We start from the raw sequence: 16,715 nt of genomic DNA on the forward strand, positions 1-16,715 counted from the left end.
AACAACAACAAGAAGAAAGTTAGTAATAGACTGATGTAGCTGGAGACATGGCTCAGCCGTGAAGAGCACTGGCTGCTCCTCCAGAGCCCCCCCCCCCCATTCCTAGCACCCACATGGCAGCTCACAACTGTCTTTTAACCCCAAAGCCTTCTTTTGATCTCAGTGGACCCTCAGATACATGGCACACATACATACTTGCAGGCAAAATACCTATACTCATAAAATAATAAAAACTTTTAAAATAATAAGTAAGTATATTGATGGAGACAGACATAGTGACATGTGTCTTTAGTCCCACCACGTGGGAGGCAGAGGCAGATGGATCTCTGGGAGTGCCAGGCCAGCTGGGTCTATATAGTGAGTGCCAGGCTACATGGAGAGACCTTGTGCTGGATAGTTTTATGTCACCTTGACACACACTAAAATCATTTGACAGAATGGGGCCTCAGTTGAGAAAATGCCTCAATGAGATCGGGTGCAGGGGAGCCTGTAGACCATTTTTTTAAAAAATGAGTGATTGATGGGGGAGGGCCCAGCCCATTGTGGGTGCTGCTATCCCTGGGCTTCGGGTCCTATATTCTGTAAGAAAGAAGGCTGAGCCGGGCAGTGGTGGTGCACGCCTTTAATCCCAGCACTTCTGAGTTCAAGGACAGACAGCCTGGTCTACGTGGTCTGCAGAGTGAGTTCCAGGACAGCCAGGGCTACACAGAGAAACTGTCTCGAAAAATTTAAAAAAAAGAAAAAGAAAGAAAGAAAGAAAGAAAGAAAGAAAGAAAGAAAGAAAGAAAGAAAGAAAGAAAAGAAAAGAAGGCAGGCTGATTAAGCCTTGAGAACAAGCCAATAAGCAGCACTCTTCATGTCCTCTCTGTATCTGCTCCTACCGCTAGGTTCCTGCCCTGTGTGAATTCCTGCTCTCACTGCTTTTGATGATCTACTGTTCTATGGACCCGTGAGTGAGATAAACCCTTTCCTCCCAAGGTTGCTTTGGGTAATGGTGTTTAATCACAGCAATGGTAACCCTAACTAAAGCAGACCCAGTCTCAGAAAGAGAAGGCAGGGAGAGAGGGAGGGATGGAGGGAGGGAGAGAGGGAAACGGAAATAACTAATTTTCTCCCTCAGTTTCTCATTGTTTCAATAACATCTTTAGGCTTTGCTTTTCTTTCTTTCTTTCTTTCTTTCTTTCTTTCTTTCTTTCTTTCTTTCTTTCTTTTGTTTTTTTGGGGTTTTTTGTTTGTTTGTTTTTTGAGACAGGGTTTGGTTTTGTTGTTGTTGTTGTTGTTGTTTTTTTTTTTTTTTTGAGTCAGGATTTCTCTATAGCCCTGGCTGTCCTGGAACTCACTTTGTAGACCAGGCTGGCCTCAAACTCAGAAATCCGCCTGCCTCTGCCTCTTGAGTGCTGGGATTAAAGGTGTGCGCCACTACACCCGGCTACTAGGCTTTTCTTTACACTAATCTCTCTCTCTCTCTCTCTCTCTCTCTCTCTCTCTCTCTCTCTCTCTCTCTCTCTGTGTGTGTGTGTGAGTGTAATGTGTGGTGTGTGTGTGTGTCGGCCATGGTCAGAGGATAACATATGGAGTAGAAATTGTCTCTCTCCTGCTATTATGTAGGTCCTAGATTCACACTCAGCCCACCAGGATTGGTAACAGAAGCCTCTGTCCGGCCAATGATCTATCTATCACCTCACAGTCTCCACTCCATTTTAAATACTGACTTCTTGCCTTCTCGCTCACGATTACTTAGCTATGCCATGCATACAGAAGACATTTCCAAAAATGAACAAAAAAGAACTGTTTTTCAGCTCTCAATGGTATAATTATCCCACCCTCACTCATAATCTCTCTCTCTCTGTCTCTCTCTGTCTCTCTCTCTCTCTCCCCTTTGGTTTTTCAAGACAGGGTTTCTCTGTGCATTCATGGCTATCCTAGAACTCACTGTAGATCAGGTCAGCCTGCAACTCAGAGATCTACCTGCCTCTGCCTTTCGTGTGATGGGGTTAAAGGCATGCACCACCAGCATGGCCTTAATATGATCAGATTTTTTTTTATCAGATATACCTATATGATTTTTAACTCATTGCTTCCTGGGTCATTTATACTGCCCACTTATCCAACCAGCCCTGAAACTTCGTTAATTTTTCTGAGGGTGTTTAGCATCTCTCCCTTCCCACACTTCTCTCCCCACTCCTCCTTTACCTCTTCTTCTTCTTTGCCCACTTTCACAGTGCTCACTCACGCTGGGTAAAAGTTCTACCACTGAGCTACACTCCCAGCCGGGCGTCCCTCTTCCAGTCCGCAGTGACACTATTGCCTTCCTGTAATCCAGTGTTAGTTACATTGTTTTTGTCATGGCTGCTCCAGTTTAACAGGATAAAATATCAGAAGCCTGGCAAGCTGTCACATGTCTATAATTCCATATAGGAAGTGGAGGCAGGAAGATTTAGAATTCAAAGTCAGCCTGAACGGTCCCAGAAAACAAAACAAGACGAAATAAACAAACAGAACACCAGTAACAATCAAGCTCCTTGTGTGCCTGGTCCTAGTTTCGTTTTCTGCTGTCCCTACTTCTCAGAGCCCATGTGAAGGGTTATATTATAAATCCTTGTAAAGATGTTATAGCTGGGCAGTGGTGGCACACACCTTTAATCCCAGCACTTGGGGGGCAGAGGCAGGTGGATCTCTGAGTTCGAGGCCAGCCTGGTCTACAAAGTGAGTTCCAGGACAGTCAGGACTATACAGAGAAACCCTGTTTCAAAAAAGCAAATAACAACAACAAAAAGATATTATAGTTATTTAAATGCACTTATAGTCAATACGTTGTTAAATAAGTTTGAATGTGTGTGTGTGTGTCCCCTCTCTTCTGAGACTGGACTTCAAGTCGTCCAGCTGGCCTTGAAATTCTGAACCTCCTGTGTCTATTTCCCAAGGGCTGGATTACAGGCATGCACTACCACACCTGGCTCTTTTAACATTGTTAAGATTTATCGCGTGTCTCTATGTGTATGTGCATATGTGCACATGCACTGCTGTTATTTGGTTCATAGTATAATCTATGTTATTTATTAGTCCATGCATCAGCAGATATGTGATTACTTGCATTTCACTACTGAGAGCAAAGCTTGTGTTAGTTTTACATGTGTGGATTTGCACAGTAATTTACATGGCTATTTAGGTGCAGAATTGCTCATCCTGAATATGCACGATTTAACTTTTAAGAGTTATTCATTCGTTTGTTTGCCGTTGAGTATAGGTCTCCCTGTGTCCTGAAACTCCCTCTGTAGACCAGGCTGGCCTCAGACTCCCAGAGAACCTGTGTCTACTTCTGAGCGCTGGGAATGAAGGTGAGCCCCTGCCATACCTGGCTGTCAATCCTTGCTCTCTAGTGTTTGAAACCAGTTCTCCGAAGAGTGCAGCTCTTTGGCAGACATTAGCTTTGCCAGTTCCCTAGTAGCAAATGATTTCTCTTGGGCTGTTTTTGTCTTGTTCCCTCTGATTCTGTTTGGTTACTGGGCCAATACTTTCTAGGTCCGGAACTGCTCGGTGCTGTCCTGGCTACACAGCCAGGACCAGCACGCCCCACTTTCTCCCTGGTCTACACTGTGCCAGCCCCTTTGTAAGCCTTCCTTTTCACCTCATCTCTCCACGGCCAGCCGGACCAGAAGGAGCAACCCGCTATTTCCCTAAACCCAGCTCTAACTTTTTGCCTCAGCAACTTGATCTGTGTTTCTGCATCCCTTTATTGATTCAATAAATATTTATTGAGCCCTGAACTTCCGGCCAGGTGCTGGGAGTGTAAGGGCAAACAGGAAAGACAATATCTCCCTGTTTGTGGGGTTTACAGATTTTACCTGCACGTGGAGATGGGTAGGAAAGACACCTATCCAAAAAAAAAAAAAAAAGACAGCTTTGCATAGTTCTAAGTATTACAAAGTAAACTGTCATATCGATGTGAGCTAGTGGGTAGGTTAGTAGTGGCAGAGGGTGTGAACAAGTTCAGGTGGGAACAGAAAGACTGGGCTCAAGGAAGGCCTTGCAGGGATTATATCTGTCCAGAGAGCTGCGGTGAGAAACTCATTCACACCACAAGTGTTTCTGAGCCCGAGCAAGTGCAGATGCCTCCCTCGGAATGGCCTCAGTGTGCTGGAGAACAGAGCGGCCCTTGTGGCTGGGTGGTCAGCAGGGAGAGAGGTGCAGGCGCGGAGACCAGAGGCGAACTCAGCCATACGGCTAGGCTTGCTGCTGCTGTTCCCTTGTGCAGCACATTGGTCCTGTGAGGCAGGCGCTCTTCGCAGTCACGTGGGAGAGGCGCCTGCGTCGATCGGAAGCACTTAGCATAGCACTTTGGGATCTTGGCCTTTCTAGGAGCCAGCTTGCTTTCATCTTACTGTTTTGATTGTGCCTCACAAGGGACAACACTCCGATTGTCTAGGAGGAGGAAGGTCAGGGACAGAAAAGTAAAAGCCAGGAGCAGCCTGTCCTGTCTGCCTGGGCTGCTGGGGAATGATTGTCAGTGAATCGAGTTGTCTGTGGAGCCCCTGAGCAAATTCTCCCAGTGGCAGGTAAGACAAACTGACTTAGAACTGTAAGACCAGCGAGGGCTTTTTCCCTTTCAGCCCAGTTTGTGGGCTGTCACCTGACATGTCCCCCATCTTATGGAGATATTCAATGTTCTGCTCACTCGGAGTTTTCAGGTTGCTCCTTTAATGCTGGCATCTGTCAAACCCAGAGTCTCACTCTTAACAAGGAAGTACTGTACCCCTGAGCTGTCCAGCCCTGAGTCTTCGCGGTTTGTGAAGCCGTGCTATGTTATCTACAATGGAGACTTTACTCCAGATAGACCAGCTCCCGAAGGTGTTGCTGCTTGCTAGAGGCTGAGGCACTGTGGGGTGATTTCTTCTCCCCATGATAGCTTTTGAGTGGTGTATTTGCAGATCAAAACAAACAAAACCAAACCAGAACCGTGTCATCCATGACATCCTTTGTCCCCAGTCACTGACTGACTCCATTTTGCTTAAGTCTCTATGAAGCATCCACCCTGGAAGTAATATTACAACACTGCTAATATGTCCGGGCAATATTCCTGGGTGGACTTGTTTGGTCTACATATTTTTCATAAACAAGACAGTCTATGAGCTCAGGTTCTATCTGTGCCTGGCCTGCCTGGGCCAAAGGCTCTTTCTCCAGCTTTACTAACTGTTTAGCAAGTAGCTCAGCAGCTATAGTTTGGCTATGGTATTTCTAAGGTCGGGATAATGATAATACCTGCCTCATTGGGTGCTGAGGATTAAATAGGATACACACTTAAAAGGCTCACCTGAGCCTTGCACTTACAGAGCCCTCGGTTAAAGGTCTCGTAATTTCAGGTGTCGGGCTCAAATGTTGCCTGACTCCTAAGAGCTGGTGTGGGGTAAGATACCCCTGGGTATTCAGCGTCTCTCCTTCTCCCATGGGTGTTTTCCAGCGCTCAGTCTGTGGGACTTATTGACTAGTTCTTTCCCCCATGACAACGTGAACTCTCCGTGGATGGTCTTTTTATTCCGGTTTCAGGCCCCAAGGTTGCGCCTGGCATGCAATTGGCTTTGTTGAATGCCTCTCCGCTCCCAGCAACCTTGAGCTAGAGCATTCATTCTGGACAAAGCAATCACCCCTCCGCTTCTTCCCCTGGTTGTGCCCCATGGATTGGCGTTCCCTGTAATTCCATCTCCTGGGCTTCAGATGCCACCCTAAGCACAACTCTAGGGGGTGGGGGAAAACGGTAGTTCCTCCTCCTGTGCCCCAAGACGGACTGGTGAAGTGGGCCCTCGCCCAGTCTTCACCTACCCACTTAGAAACCTGAGAGCTAGCCTGTGGTCTCTGCCTACCACCATGTTGTCAGACTGCCTGATCCTGTTCAAGAATTTTGTACCCAGGAGCCTGGCCTCACTTTGTTTACACAGTGGCCCAGAGGGCAGATTCCTTCCATATAAAATAAACAAGGTGAAGTTTTAAAGAAGTTAGGGACTTGCCCAACAGCCCAGCAACCCACCTGCCTCCAAAGCTCCCAGAAGCAGGCCTCAGTTTGGTGTTAGTCTGGGATCTGTCCATCCTCTGCCCTGGGGTAGCGTTATCTTTCTAAATCCACATCCAGTCCTGAGGCCCTTCTGCATGAAGGCAGGGCAGCCTTGCTTGGTTCCTTTTAAGCCCTGTGTAGTATGCTGTATGCAGTTAGGTCTCCTCCTGGTCCCTACCTCCATCCACTGGTCCACATCCCCAGCAGCACATAAGCCCTTGCAGTCTTTTGTTAGAAGACTCTTCACACACTACCACAGACCCAGAATGCCCTGCTCTCCGCTTAGTGGAATCTTTTTGGTCCTTCCACGCTCTGCTTTATGAGCCACATCCTCTGTGGCGGCCTTCAAAGAGTGCCCGCCTTAGACTGCCACTCCCACTGGGGTTCCTCTGAGCTCTAATTCAAGTGAAAAGTTTCTGAGTCTGAAGCGGAGATGTGAAGATCTAGCCAGTAGATGATGGGATATCTATCGGATTAAGCAAATTCTAGAAGATGCCCCTTGCCCCTCCCCCACTGTACTGTGAAGCTCAGGGCAAGACTTTCTAAAAGTCTTCTGCCTACACCTGACATGCTGTCCAGTGTGCACAGTTATATGTTGACTGTATGAAGATGGTGAAGGCTTTTCTGTAGTTGGTAAGGGTTTTTTAATTTAATTTAATTTATTGTTATTAATTTTTTATTGAGGCAAGTTCTTATGTATCCCAGGTTGGACTTGAACTGGCACTGTTGCTGGGGATGATCGTGATGATGGTCCTTCTGTCTCTGTCTCCCAAGTGCTGGGATTACAGGTATATGCCAACACACCTGGTTTATTTAGTGCGGAGAATTTAACCCAGGGCCTCCTGGATGCTAGTTTAAGTCCTGCCTCCCCCTGCCTCAAATGGCTTTTCTCAAAAGACCGCCCAGAGTCAGCAGGTGAGCACCAGGCTTCCTCTTTCTGTTTTCCCTCCTGGACGCTTCTCTCAGCCTCTGGATCCTTATCTCCGATGGGGATAATAGTGGCTTCTTGCAGGGGCCTGGCTGCTGAGAAGATTACGGGAGTGAACTGAATGAAGGAAGTTGTTAGCAAACACAGGTCTGCCTGAGGAGTCTTTGTTACAGGCACAGAAATATGTGTGACTCATAACTAAAAAGGAACTGGAAAGGCAAGGTCATATTCTACAATAACCTTAAAGTTAGGATGTCATTGGGGATTTGTTTTGTTTTTAAATATTTTTAATTACATGCATATGTTTGTGCCTATGGGTTTGTGCACATGATTGTAATGCCTGTGGAGGCTGAAATTATTATATTATATTATATTATTTTATATTATATATTATGCTATTAGCAGCCAGAAAGGGATATTGGGAACTGAACTCACATCTCTCCAGGGACCCTCAGCCTGGATATTTTTTTTTAAGTTAGGATCTCACTTGTGTGCCCTGGTGGGCCTGAAAGGCACTATGCTGGCCTGTAGCTCAAATATCTGCTTTCCTCTGCTTCTGAAACACTGGGATTAAAGGCTTAGGGCACTATGCCTGACCTCTCCAGCCTGCCTTTTTAAAAAAAAAAAAAAATGTTTTTGAGTTAGGCACGGTAGTGCAAACCTTTAATCACAGTACTTAGAGGACAGAGGAAGGTGGATCTCTATGAGTTAGGAGCTTACCTGGTCTATATGGTGAGTTCCAGGCCAGCCAAAAGTGACTATGTCTCATAAACAAAGCCAAATACAAATACACACACACACCAACCAAATTCAAAACGCAAAGCTAGGAGATCATGGCGCACGCCTTTGCTCCCAGCACTCGTGAGGCGGAGGCAGGTGGATCTATGAGTTCGAGGCCAGCCTGGTTTGCAGAGTGAGTTCCAGGACAGCCAAGGATACAGAGGAACCCTGTTTTAAAAATTAAGACAAATTTTTACATCTGTCTGTTTTGTAAGTGTGTCTTTAGGGGGGAGGGGAGGCGTGTGCACATATGAAGGTTCGAGGACAATTCATGGGAGTCATCCTCTCCTACCCTGCCTTTCTTCAGGCACAGCAGCGAGCACCTTTCCCCAGTGATTTGTCCCACCAACCATCATTGGGGATTCTAAGAGTTAAGGCAATGGGAAATATTCTTGATATTTATTCTAGCTTGCAAGGCCTGGAAAGGCTGGTGCACAGCCAGTCAAATCCTGCCCCAAGCGTGCCGGAATCACCTGGTGAGTGTTTTAGATTGCAGGTCTCCACCCCAAAGCTCTTGAATCAGAATCAGGAATGATAAATGCGCCCTTCCAAAAGCTGCCCCTGTGGCTTTGATAGTCAGCAAGGATTGAGCACTGAGGGTCGTCGGTCCGCACACAGCTCAAAGAGCTGGCGCGCCACACTGAGAACTCCTCAGCATTTTTGATAAAAAGCACTCTCAGCACTTTCCCTGTGGTCTGCCGAGGGATAAACGGTACCGCTCAAACAATAGGAGAGAGAAGGAGTCGACCACAACAGCCTTCCCACCTGCTTTGCATCTTGGAGTATTTTCCCAGGTCCGACTGTGGCCATTTAAATGCTAATATGTAGTTAAGCACTGCCATTTTTTTTTTATTAGCAATCTGAGAGAATGATGTTTATGAGGGCCTAATTCTCTCTAGCTTTCTCTATGGTTAGAGAGTCACATGTTAAACTCTTTGACCTTTCAAACTCAAAAAAAAAAAAAAAAAAAAAAAAAACAACCAACAACAACTTTTGTTATTTTCTCAGCAGATCTCGCAAAAGGGGAGGAAGGCCTTCACCGCTGAACCCGAGCTTTGCCATTTCGAAGTGCTGAGTCACCTCGTCCTCTCAGGGTCAGACACTTTCACGCAGGAAACGTCCTGCAGAGCACCGCAGCGGGAGCACCGAGCTGGTATGTCCCTATTTGAATGACAAGACGGGAGAAGAGACAGCGCATATCTATGCTAACTTATTTTTCCTCATAAGCTGGTGTTTAAGAGACTTCTGACAGCAGAAATCAGCTTTCTGGTTGGTAATTTTGTTGAACAGTATTTTCTTCCCATGGCTGGAGATGACTCAGTAGTTAGAGTCAGTTGCTCTTCCAGAACAGCAAGGTTCAATTCCCAGCGTGTGCACGCGCGCGCGCGCGCACACACACACACACACACACACACACACACACATACACACGCCGGGGGCTCACAACTGTAGCTCCAGGCGTCAAGTTTTCTGGCACTAGGCATGCATGTGTGCACAGATGAATGTGCATGGAACACACCCATGTACGGCTCCTGTAAAATGAACATGACTGTCAAAGTGTTGTCTAGTGGTGTTTACAGGGGAAGGTGCTCTCCGCTTATTTTATTATTTTTAAATCGCTTGATTCTCAATTTAGTTTAAAAAAAAAACCTAATACAAAAAGAAAAAAGAATACAAGAATAAATTAGATCTTAAACCAGCTCAACTTTTAGGACATCTGTTTTTGTATTTTGAACATGTCATCGAGTGTACCGGAAGTATTACTGCTGTATTAATGAGGGGAAGTGGGTAGTGGACAGCTGGGGAGGGTGGGAGGGCAGGAAGTTACAGTTTAGGATTTTGGGGGAATGTAGAGAGCATAAACACACAAGATTGAGCAACCTGGCCAGGTGGGGTACGCACGCCTTTAATTCTAGCACTTGGAGGCAGAGGCAGGTGGATCTCCTGAGTTCCAGGACAGCTGGAGTTTCCCAGAGAAACCCTGACTCGAGAAAAAAACAAAACCAAGAAAAGACTGAACAATTTGTATATAGAATGGCTTTACTGTTCTTTTAACAGAAAACTGTCTCCCATCATTTGGGGGTCCTCCAACAGGAAGCGGCTTGGTCTTTCCACAGGGTGGTAATTTATTCTAGAACCGATGTGCCAGCGTTTCCTTCTGTGTGCTTTGAGTAGGAGCAGGAACAACGGATCTCTCCAAGCATGGGCAGACGGAGAGCTGCAACCCTTGGACCAACCAACGCCTGCCAGTGGGCGCCTGCATCCCACGCCTGCATCCCGCGTGCAGGCTACTGGCAGGTGCTCTGTGTCTCACTCCATCTTTACCTGCCCTGTAAAGGAGGAACTGTTGTTTTTAGTCTCCTGGAGCAGCCGCGCCTTCCCACAGCACTCAGACTTGAGGAAGCTTAAGAAGCTGAGACCAGAGAGGGCGATGTCCACCTTGGTGACGAAGCACTCTAGAGGCTGCCGCCACACTTAAAAAGTGACCAGTCACCAACAACTCATCTTAAGTACAGGAAGAATGCCAGCAGCTGAATGAAATTCTTGCTTTCCCTGGTGAACAACGAAGGGGAAGGGAATGGAGTGTGGTGAAAGAGAGGGCAGAAAGGCTGCCAGTGTCCTCTTCATCCCTGCCCCACCCCCACCCCCACCCCCCAGCACAGAGAGACCCGGGAAGATTTCAAATCTTTCCTTTAAGTGGCGGCTAAGGACAAAATGAAATGACTTAGCCACCTATCATGGTCTTTACTGAGTTATATCCATGGATATAAGATAATTTGGCATCTAAAAAACAAAGACAGGGCCAGTAAAATGGCTCACTGGGTAAAGGTGCCCGCTGCCAAGCCAGAGCACCTGGGTTTGGTCCTTGGAACTCACACGGTGGGGAGAACAGATCCCTTCATGCTGTGTGCTGATGCCCACATGCATGTTAGGAAAACACTTCCAGCCCCCTAAACTAACTTTTTCTATTCCGTACTCTGCCTGTGACTAGACCTGGAAGGAGAGAACAAGGGCCTTCCTGAGGCAGGACAAGGACCCAGAACTACCCAGAATGCAGCAGGGCGGCCCCGCACGACTGAGCTCTGATCCTAACCTGCAAAGTGAAGTTTCAATTTCCACTTCCTGAGAAGGTCAGGTAGGAATAGCTCAGAGGCTGAGCACTGGGGGGCACATTGTACAGGACTGGGGGGTGCTCTGGGGCTTGGGGTCACAAGCTTGAAAGAAGATGAGACTGGAACAGAGATATGAATCGGCCGAGTGAGGCAGCCTTTGGAAGACCCTGGAAGAGGAGACAAGGAAACAGCTAAAGACATTGCCTCTGGCAAAACTTAGGAAGGGCCAGGAAGTCTTGTGGCTGAGCCCAGCAACTGAGGCCCAGGAGGTGAGGGATCAAGCTGGTTAGGGCAGAGTTTCCTGCCAGAAGCCAGGGCTTACAGGTGCTGGGTGAAGACTATACACTGTCCTATAACTGCCCCACTGCTAGTACTGTTTTAGGGACTTTGCATTCAAAAAAGAAAAAAGAAAAAAAAAGCATCTATTAGAGGCTGGAGAGAGACTTGCTCCGTGGTTAAGAGCTCTTGTTGCTCCTATAGAGCGCCTGAGTTCAGTTACGAGGACCCACATGATGGCTCATGGCGATCCACAACTCCAGTTCCAGGCAGTTCAGTGCCCTCTTTGGGTACCAGGCATGCATTTGGGCACAGAGATATGCATGCAAGCAAAGCAGCAACTACATACATAGCATAAAATAAATTTAAAAAACAACATTTATGTGTGTGTACATACATTGTGGCGACTCCCAACCATAAAAATTATCTTTATTGCTTCTTCATAACAGTAATTTTGATACTGTTGTGAATCATAATGTAAAATTCTTTTTTGGGGGGTGGGGAGATAGAGGTTTGCAAGAGGGGTCGTGACCCACAGGTTGAGAACCACTGGACTAGCACCTCTGAAAAGAATAAAGTGTGACATGCCTGGGCAAGAGACCTGACGCCCTCCTCTAGGCTCTGGAGGCACATGCCTGGGTACCTCACCCTACAGACATGCATTTTCTCTCTGTCTGACTGCTCTGATTACTGTGAGAACCTGGGCATGGTGGCTGATGCCTGTTTTAATATCTAAACCTGAGAGTCAGGGGCATTGTTGTGAAATCAAGGCCTACTCCTGGGCTACCCAGTGAAACCCCTTTATTATTTTATTTTTTTCCCATTGACAGGGTTTCTCTGTGTAGCTAGCCCTGGCTGCCTTGAAACTCACTCTGTAGACCAGGCTGGTCTCAAACTCAGAGATCCATCTGCCTCTGTCCAGAGTGCTGGGATCAAAGGTGTGCGTTACCACTAACACACCCAGTCTTGTTTAACTTTGTAGATAATTTTTCTGCATGTATGTCTGTGTATACTTAGTTCCTATGGAGGTTAGAAGAGGGTATCTGATCCTCTGGAACAAGAGTCACAGACAGTTGTATGGTTGTGAGCCACCATATGGATGCTAGAAATAGAATCCAGGTCCTCTGGAAAAGCAGCCAGTGTTCTTAACCGCTGGGTCACCTCTTGACCCTGAGTCCCTACTTAGAACAATCTAGACTGAACCACCATTCCCTCCTCACACGGCCACCAAAAGCAAACAAGAAAATGAGATATTGAAAAAACCCAGAAAAAAGGGTGATGACTTGGGCTCAGGACAACTAGGGCAGATTCTGGACCTGCAGAATTGAGAGGAAAGAACAAGTGGAGAATGGACTCTAGTTCTGGCTTTAAGCATTTGGTTTGACACGAACAGCCAGAGCTCTTGCCCACCTGTATCCCCTCAGTATCCATGGAGACCAGTACAAGGAGACAGGAGTGCTAATGTAATGACACATGTTAGAAACCACCAGTGAATAAATATTTAAAGCTTGAGACTGTGACCCTGAAGGGAGTGCTTGCTGCTCGATAAGAGAGAGGTCAAAGAGCAGAACCCTGAGGCACTTACACCAGTGCTCAAAGCTCTGGAAGAGGCAGGATCAGCGAGTGCTCTTGAGGCGAGGAATTCAACAGCCATTTTGGAGGTTTCCCTCAGGCTGATGGAGGAAGAATTCTAGCTGAGGAAAAGAATAAACTTAAGGGCTGGAGAGATGGCTCAGTGGTTAAGAGCACTGGCTGCTCTTCCAGAGGTCTGAGTTCAATTCCCAGCAAGCTCATGGTGGCTTACAACCATCTGTAATTGGATATGATGCCCTCTTCTGGTGTGTCAGCAACAGCATGCTCATAGATAGATAGATAGGTAGGTAGATAGATAGATAGATAGATAGATAGATAGATAGATAGATAGATAGATAATAAATTTAAGGATCCAGAGGTAGGAAAGCCTTCTGTACCTGGCAACTGAAAACTGGGAGTTCATTTCCTGATGAAGGTAAGGATGATGCTGGCTACAACTTACCGACACCTTTGCTTTAATGTTTTCTGTCTAGTTCCTCTGTAGTGTCTGCCACAGTTGCGTGTTGTTCAGTTAAGTATGTGACAAGGCTTACTGAGGACTTCAGCTTACTGCCTGTTAACATTATGCATATTATCTCAGTCTTTACTCATTATGTTGTAAGAAATACAGTCAGCCTGGCGCGGTGGCGCACGCCTTTAATCCCAGCACTCGGGAGGCAGAGGCAGTCGGATTTCTGAGTTCGAGGCCAACCTGGTCTACAGAGTGAGTTCCAGGACAGCCAGGGCTACACAGAGAAACCCTGTCTCGAAAAAACAAAAAAACAAAAAACCAAAAAAACAAAACAAAACAATAGACAAAGGCTGATATCCAAGTTACGCTCTGACTGACACACACACGCGCACACACACACACACACATGTGTGAATACATCGTATATTCATCTACATAGACAAGGAGAGAGAAATGTTGCAATATTATCCTCAACAAGTGAAGAAAGTATGGGTCGGGTCAGAAGGGTCGAGAATTTAACTCAAGATTACTTTGTGAGGTGGATCTCTGTGAGTCTGAGGCCAGCCTGGTCTACATAGTGAGTTCTAGGCCTACCAGGGCTACATAGTATGATACTGTCTTTAAAAAGTAAGTAAAAAGAGTCTACCTTTAACCTAGTTGGCCTCACTTTAGCATCTACCATTTTAACTCCCAACTGTGCTGTTTCTTAGAGGCTGGCACTTCTGGGAGCAGACTGGTGAGTTAACCTCAGGCTTGCTGAAGGTCTTTGTGTGCCTTGGGCTATGTCAGTTGAAGTAATTAAATGGGCAGTTCTGGTGAAGGAAGCAACTTTCAGCTCTCCATTGTCCAGAGAGACTTCCTTTGTCTGAAATGAAACCTTGTCTTCACACCCCGCCAGTAACAAACTCTTACCTACTTGACCAGAAGGATATTCAGCATGTCCCTTTTCAAGTCCGGCACCGTTGGGAGAGGTGATGTTGCTGACACTTCCATTCCTCCCCATATTCTTTAGGAGAGAACTCAATGTCTTAGTGATGACATTTGTAAATGAAATTTCTGACACAGTTATACTAAATGGTTCCTAATAATCTCCCCGGGGACTCAGACACTCACCATAAGAAATGTGCTGAATCCAGTTTAAGCCCATGAAAGAATGAGTTTCTCAGGCTCGAGGGATGGCTCAGTCTGCAAAGGCTCTTGTTGTGCAAACCTGGTGACCCGAGTTCAACTCCCAGAGACCACATAGAGAAGGAAGAGGCTCCTGAGGTGAGGTTAGCTCTCCTCTGACCTCCACGTGCATACTGTGTGGCACAAGCACCCCCCCCCAACACACACACATCATGCATAAATACACCATAAAACCTTAACTAAAAAAGAGTATTTCTCATGTGGGAGGGGGAGGCAGGTAGGTCTCTGTAAGTTCAAAGCCAGCCTGGCTTACATAGAGACCCTGTTCCAAACAAACGAGTGTTTTCTCAATAAGCTTTCATACTGCTTTCTTTCTAATACACATACACACACATGTATGTATGTATGTATGTATGTATGTATGTATGTATGTATGTATGTGTAGTGTGTACTTTGATGCCAGTGATGAAACCCAGGACCTTGTTCATGCTGAGAAACTTGATACCTGTGAGTCTCCCTCCCAGCAGTTATCAGACTTTGTGATATGTTTCTGATGCTTTGATTAATTGATTAATTGTGTACTACTAATAGTGGGAGCTTACTATGAATGGAACATTTTTTTGTGTATTTAGGATTATGGTTACAAATATTTTTTTTAGCATAGAATGAAAGGCAGAGAGAGAGAGAGAGAGAGAGAGAGAGAGTCTTTAATTGCTGAGCCGTCTCTCCACCCGCATAGTCTATCTTTTGACTTTTATTTTTATTCTTTAATTGTAGGTGTATAGGTGTGAACCAAGTGCACGTCTAGTTCCCTTGGAGGCCAGAAAGAAGGCGGTGTCAGATCCCCAGGAACCATAGTTACAGATGGTTGGTGAGTTACTGTGAAGGTGCTGGGGAATTGAACCCAGGTCCTCTGTAAGAGCCGCCAGTACTTTTAACCTCTGAGTCATCTCTCAAGCCCCCTGTATTTTTGAAATAGGGTCTTACTCTGTAATTAGGACAACCTGAAACTCACAGTGTAGCCCAGAGTGACCTCGAACTGCTTCAACCTCCAGAGTGCTTGTATTTCTGGCACTACCTGCCACACCTAGATTTTTATTTTAAAATTTTATTCATGTTCATAGTTGGAGGGTTTGGTTTCGTTATAGTTTTGGTTTTGGTTTTAGAAACTTGCCATGTATCTCGGGCTGATAGTTGCAGAATGCTTTCTCCTGCTTAGCACGTCCTCAGTGCTTAGACGGCATGCACTACTACACCTAACCAAAGAAAAGCTTTGTGAGAAAATTATCCATAAAGTATCATTAAATTTTTAATTGATGATTAGTGTGTATGTGCGATACGTGTGTTTGTGAGCGTGAGCCTGTATGTGCAGCATCATACGTGTGGAAGTCAGAGGACAACCTTCCAGAGTTGGTTTCCTCTTCCCATCATATAGAGGCAGGATCTCTTGTTTCGGGGGTGTTACGGTACGTACTCCAGGCTAGCTGGACAATTGTGTCTCAGTCTGCCATCTGCCTAGGAGTGCTGAGAGGGTAGGCATGTGCTATGGCATCTGGCACTTCTATGGGGTTCCAGGAACGGAATCTGACCCTTGAGTGTACACATAAGCACTGGCCAAATCATCCATCCATCCAAGTATGTATGTATGTATGTATGTATGTATGTATCTATCTATCTATCTATCTATCTATCATCACCTGTTTCTCTGTCTGTCTGTCTTTTGAGACAGTCTCCTGTAGCTCAACCTGGCCTGGAATTCTCTATGTAGCTGCAAGTGACCCTGACCTTCTGAGTCTTCTCTACCTTCCAGTGTAGTCTCCCCTCCCCCAGCCTGAATCCTGCTTGCTCAGGGGTGGAGCTTCCCGCTCAATCGTTCAGCCATGCCCACTGCTGGAAGCTGCCGCTTTGCTGTTCGGAGCCGGAGCCGTACACGTGGTCACCCTGCTATTGGACCCCAAGACTAATTGGCGGGAATCGGGCCCCTTCCCCTGCTTTATAATTGCGTGTGGAACAGTAAAATTGAGCTTTGATCAGAATGCCTGTCTTAGCTGCATTTCTTTATCTCAACATCTAGCCCCTCTTCTCTTCCAGTTTTCCAAAATGCCTTTCCAGGCTAGAACCCATGTTGTGATCTGCTGGCCGAACACAACATTCCAGTACTAGGATTGCAGTGTGTGCACCGCCATCACTCAGTTATGAGGTGCTGGGAATCAGTCGGGGTTTTATGCATCCACTTCAAATATACATATAAATAAAATGTAAACACATATATACATTATCTTAAGAAGGTAGAACATAGATGTAAAGGGCAGGTAGTGTGGTAACTCCAGGAAGTGGTATAAAGGGTGTTGCTGTGCCGACCATCATGTGAACATGTTTGCAGGTCAAAGGTGAAAATGC

At 46.2% G+C, this 16,715-nt stretch overlaps 1 non-coding gene across 2 annotated transcripts in view; it reads left to right on the forward strand.

Annotated features, from left to right (window-relative positions):
- The window catches only part of Gm41958, a 20,547-nt gene extending 4,198 nt beyond the window's left edge, over positions 1-16,349 (forward strand). Inside the window, exons 2-8 of one of the 2 annotated variants that reach the window (XR_003948010.1) lie at positions 888-949; positions 3,248-3,338; positions 6,752-6,834; positions 8,766-10,310; positions 10,747-10,885; positions 15,093-15,186; positions 16,045-16,349. This is a non-coding gene — a transcript (predicted gene, 41958). Of the gene's footprint in view, positions 1-887; positions 950-3,247; positions 3,339-6,751; positions 6,835-8,765; positions 10,311-10,746; positions 10,891-15,092; positions 15,187-16,044 lie in introns of both variants that reach the window. The other variant, XR_878576.3, reaches the window with a different exon arrangement.
- Positions 16,350-16,715: the final 366 nt, after the last annotated feature.

The sequence above is a fragment of the Mus musculus genome, chromosome 1, assembly GCF_000001635.26.
Source record: "Mus musculus strain C57BL/6J chromosome 1, GRCm38.p6 C57BL/6J".
In the NCBI taxonomy this organism is placed as follows: domain Eukaryota; kingdom Metazoa; phylum Chordata; class Mammalia; order Rodentia; family Muridae; genus Mus; species Mus musculus.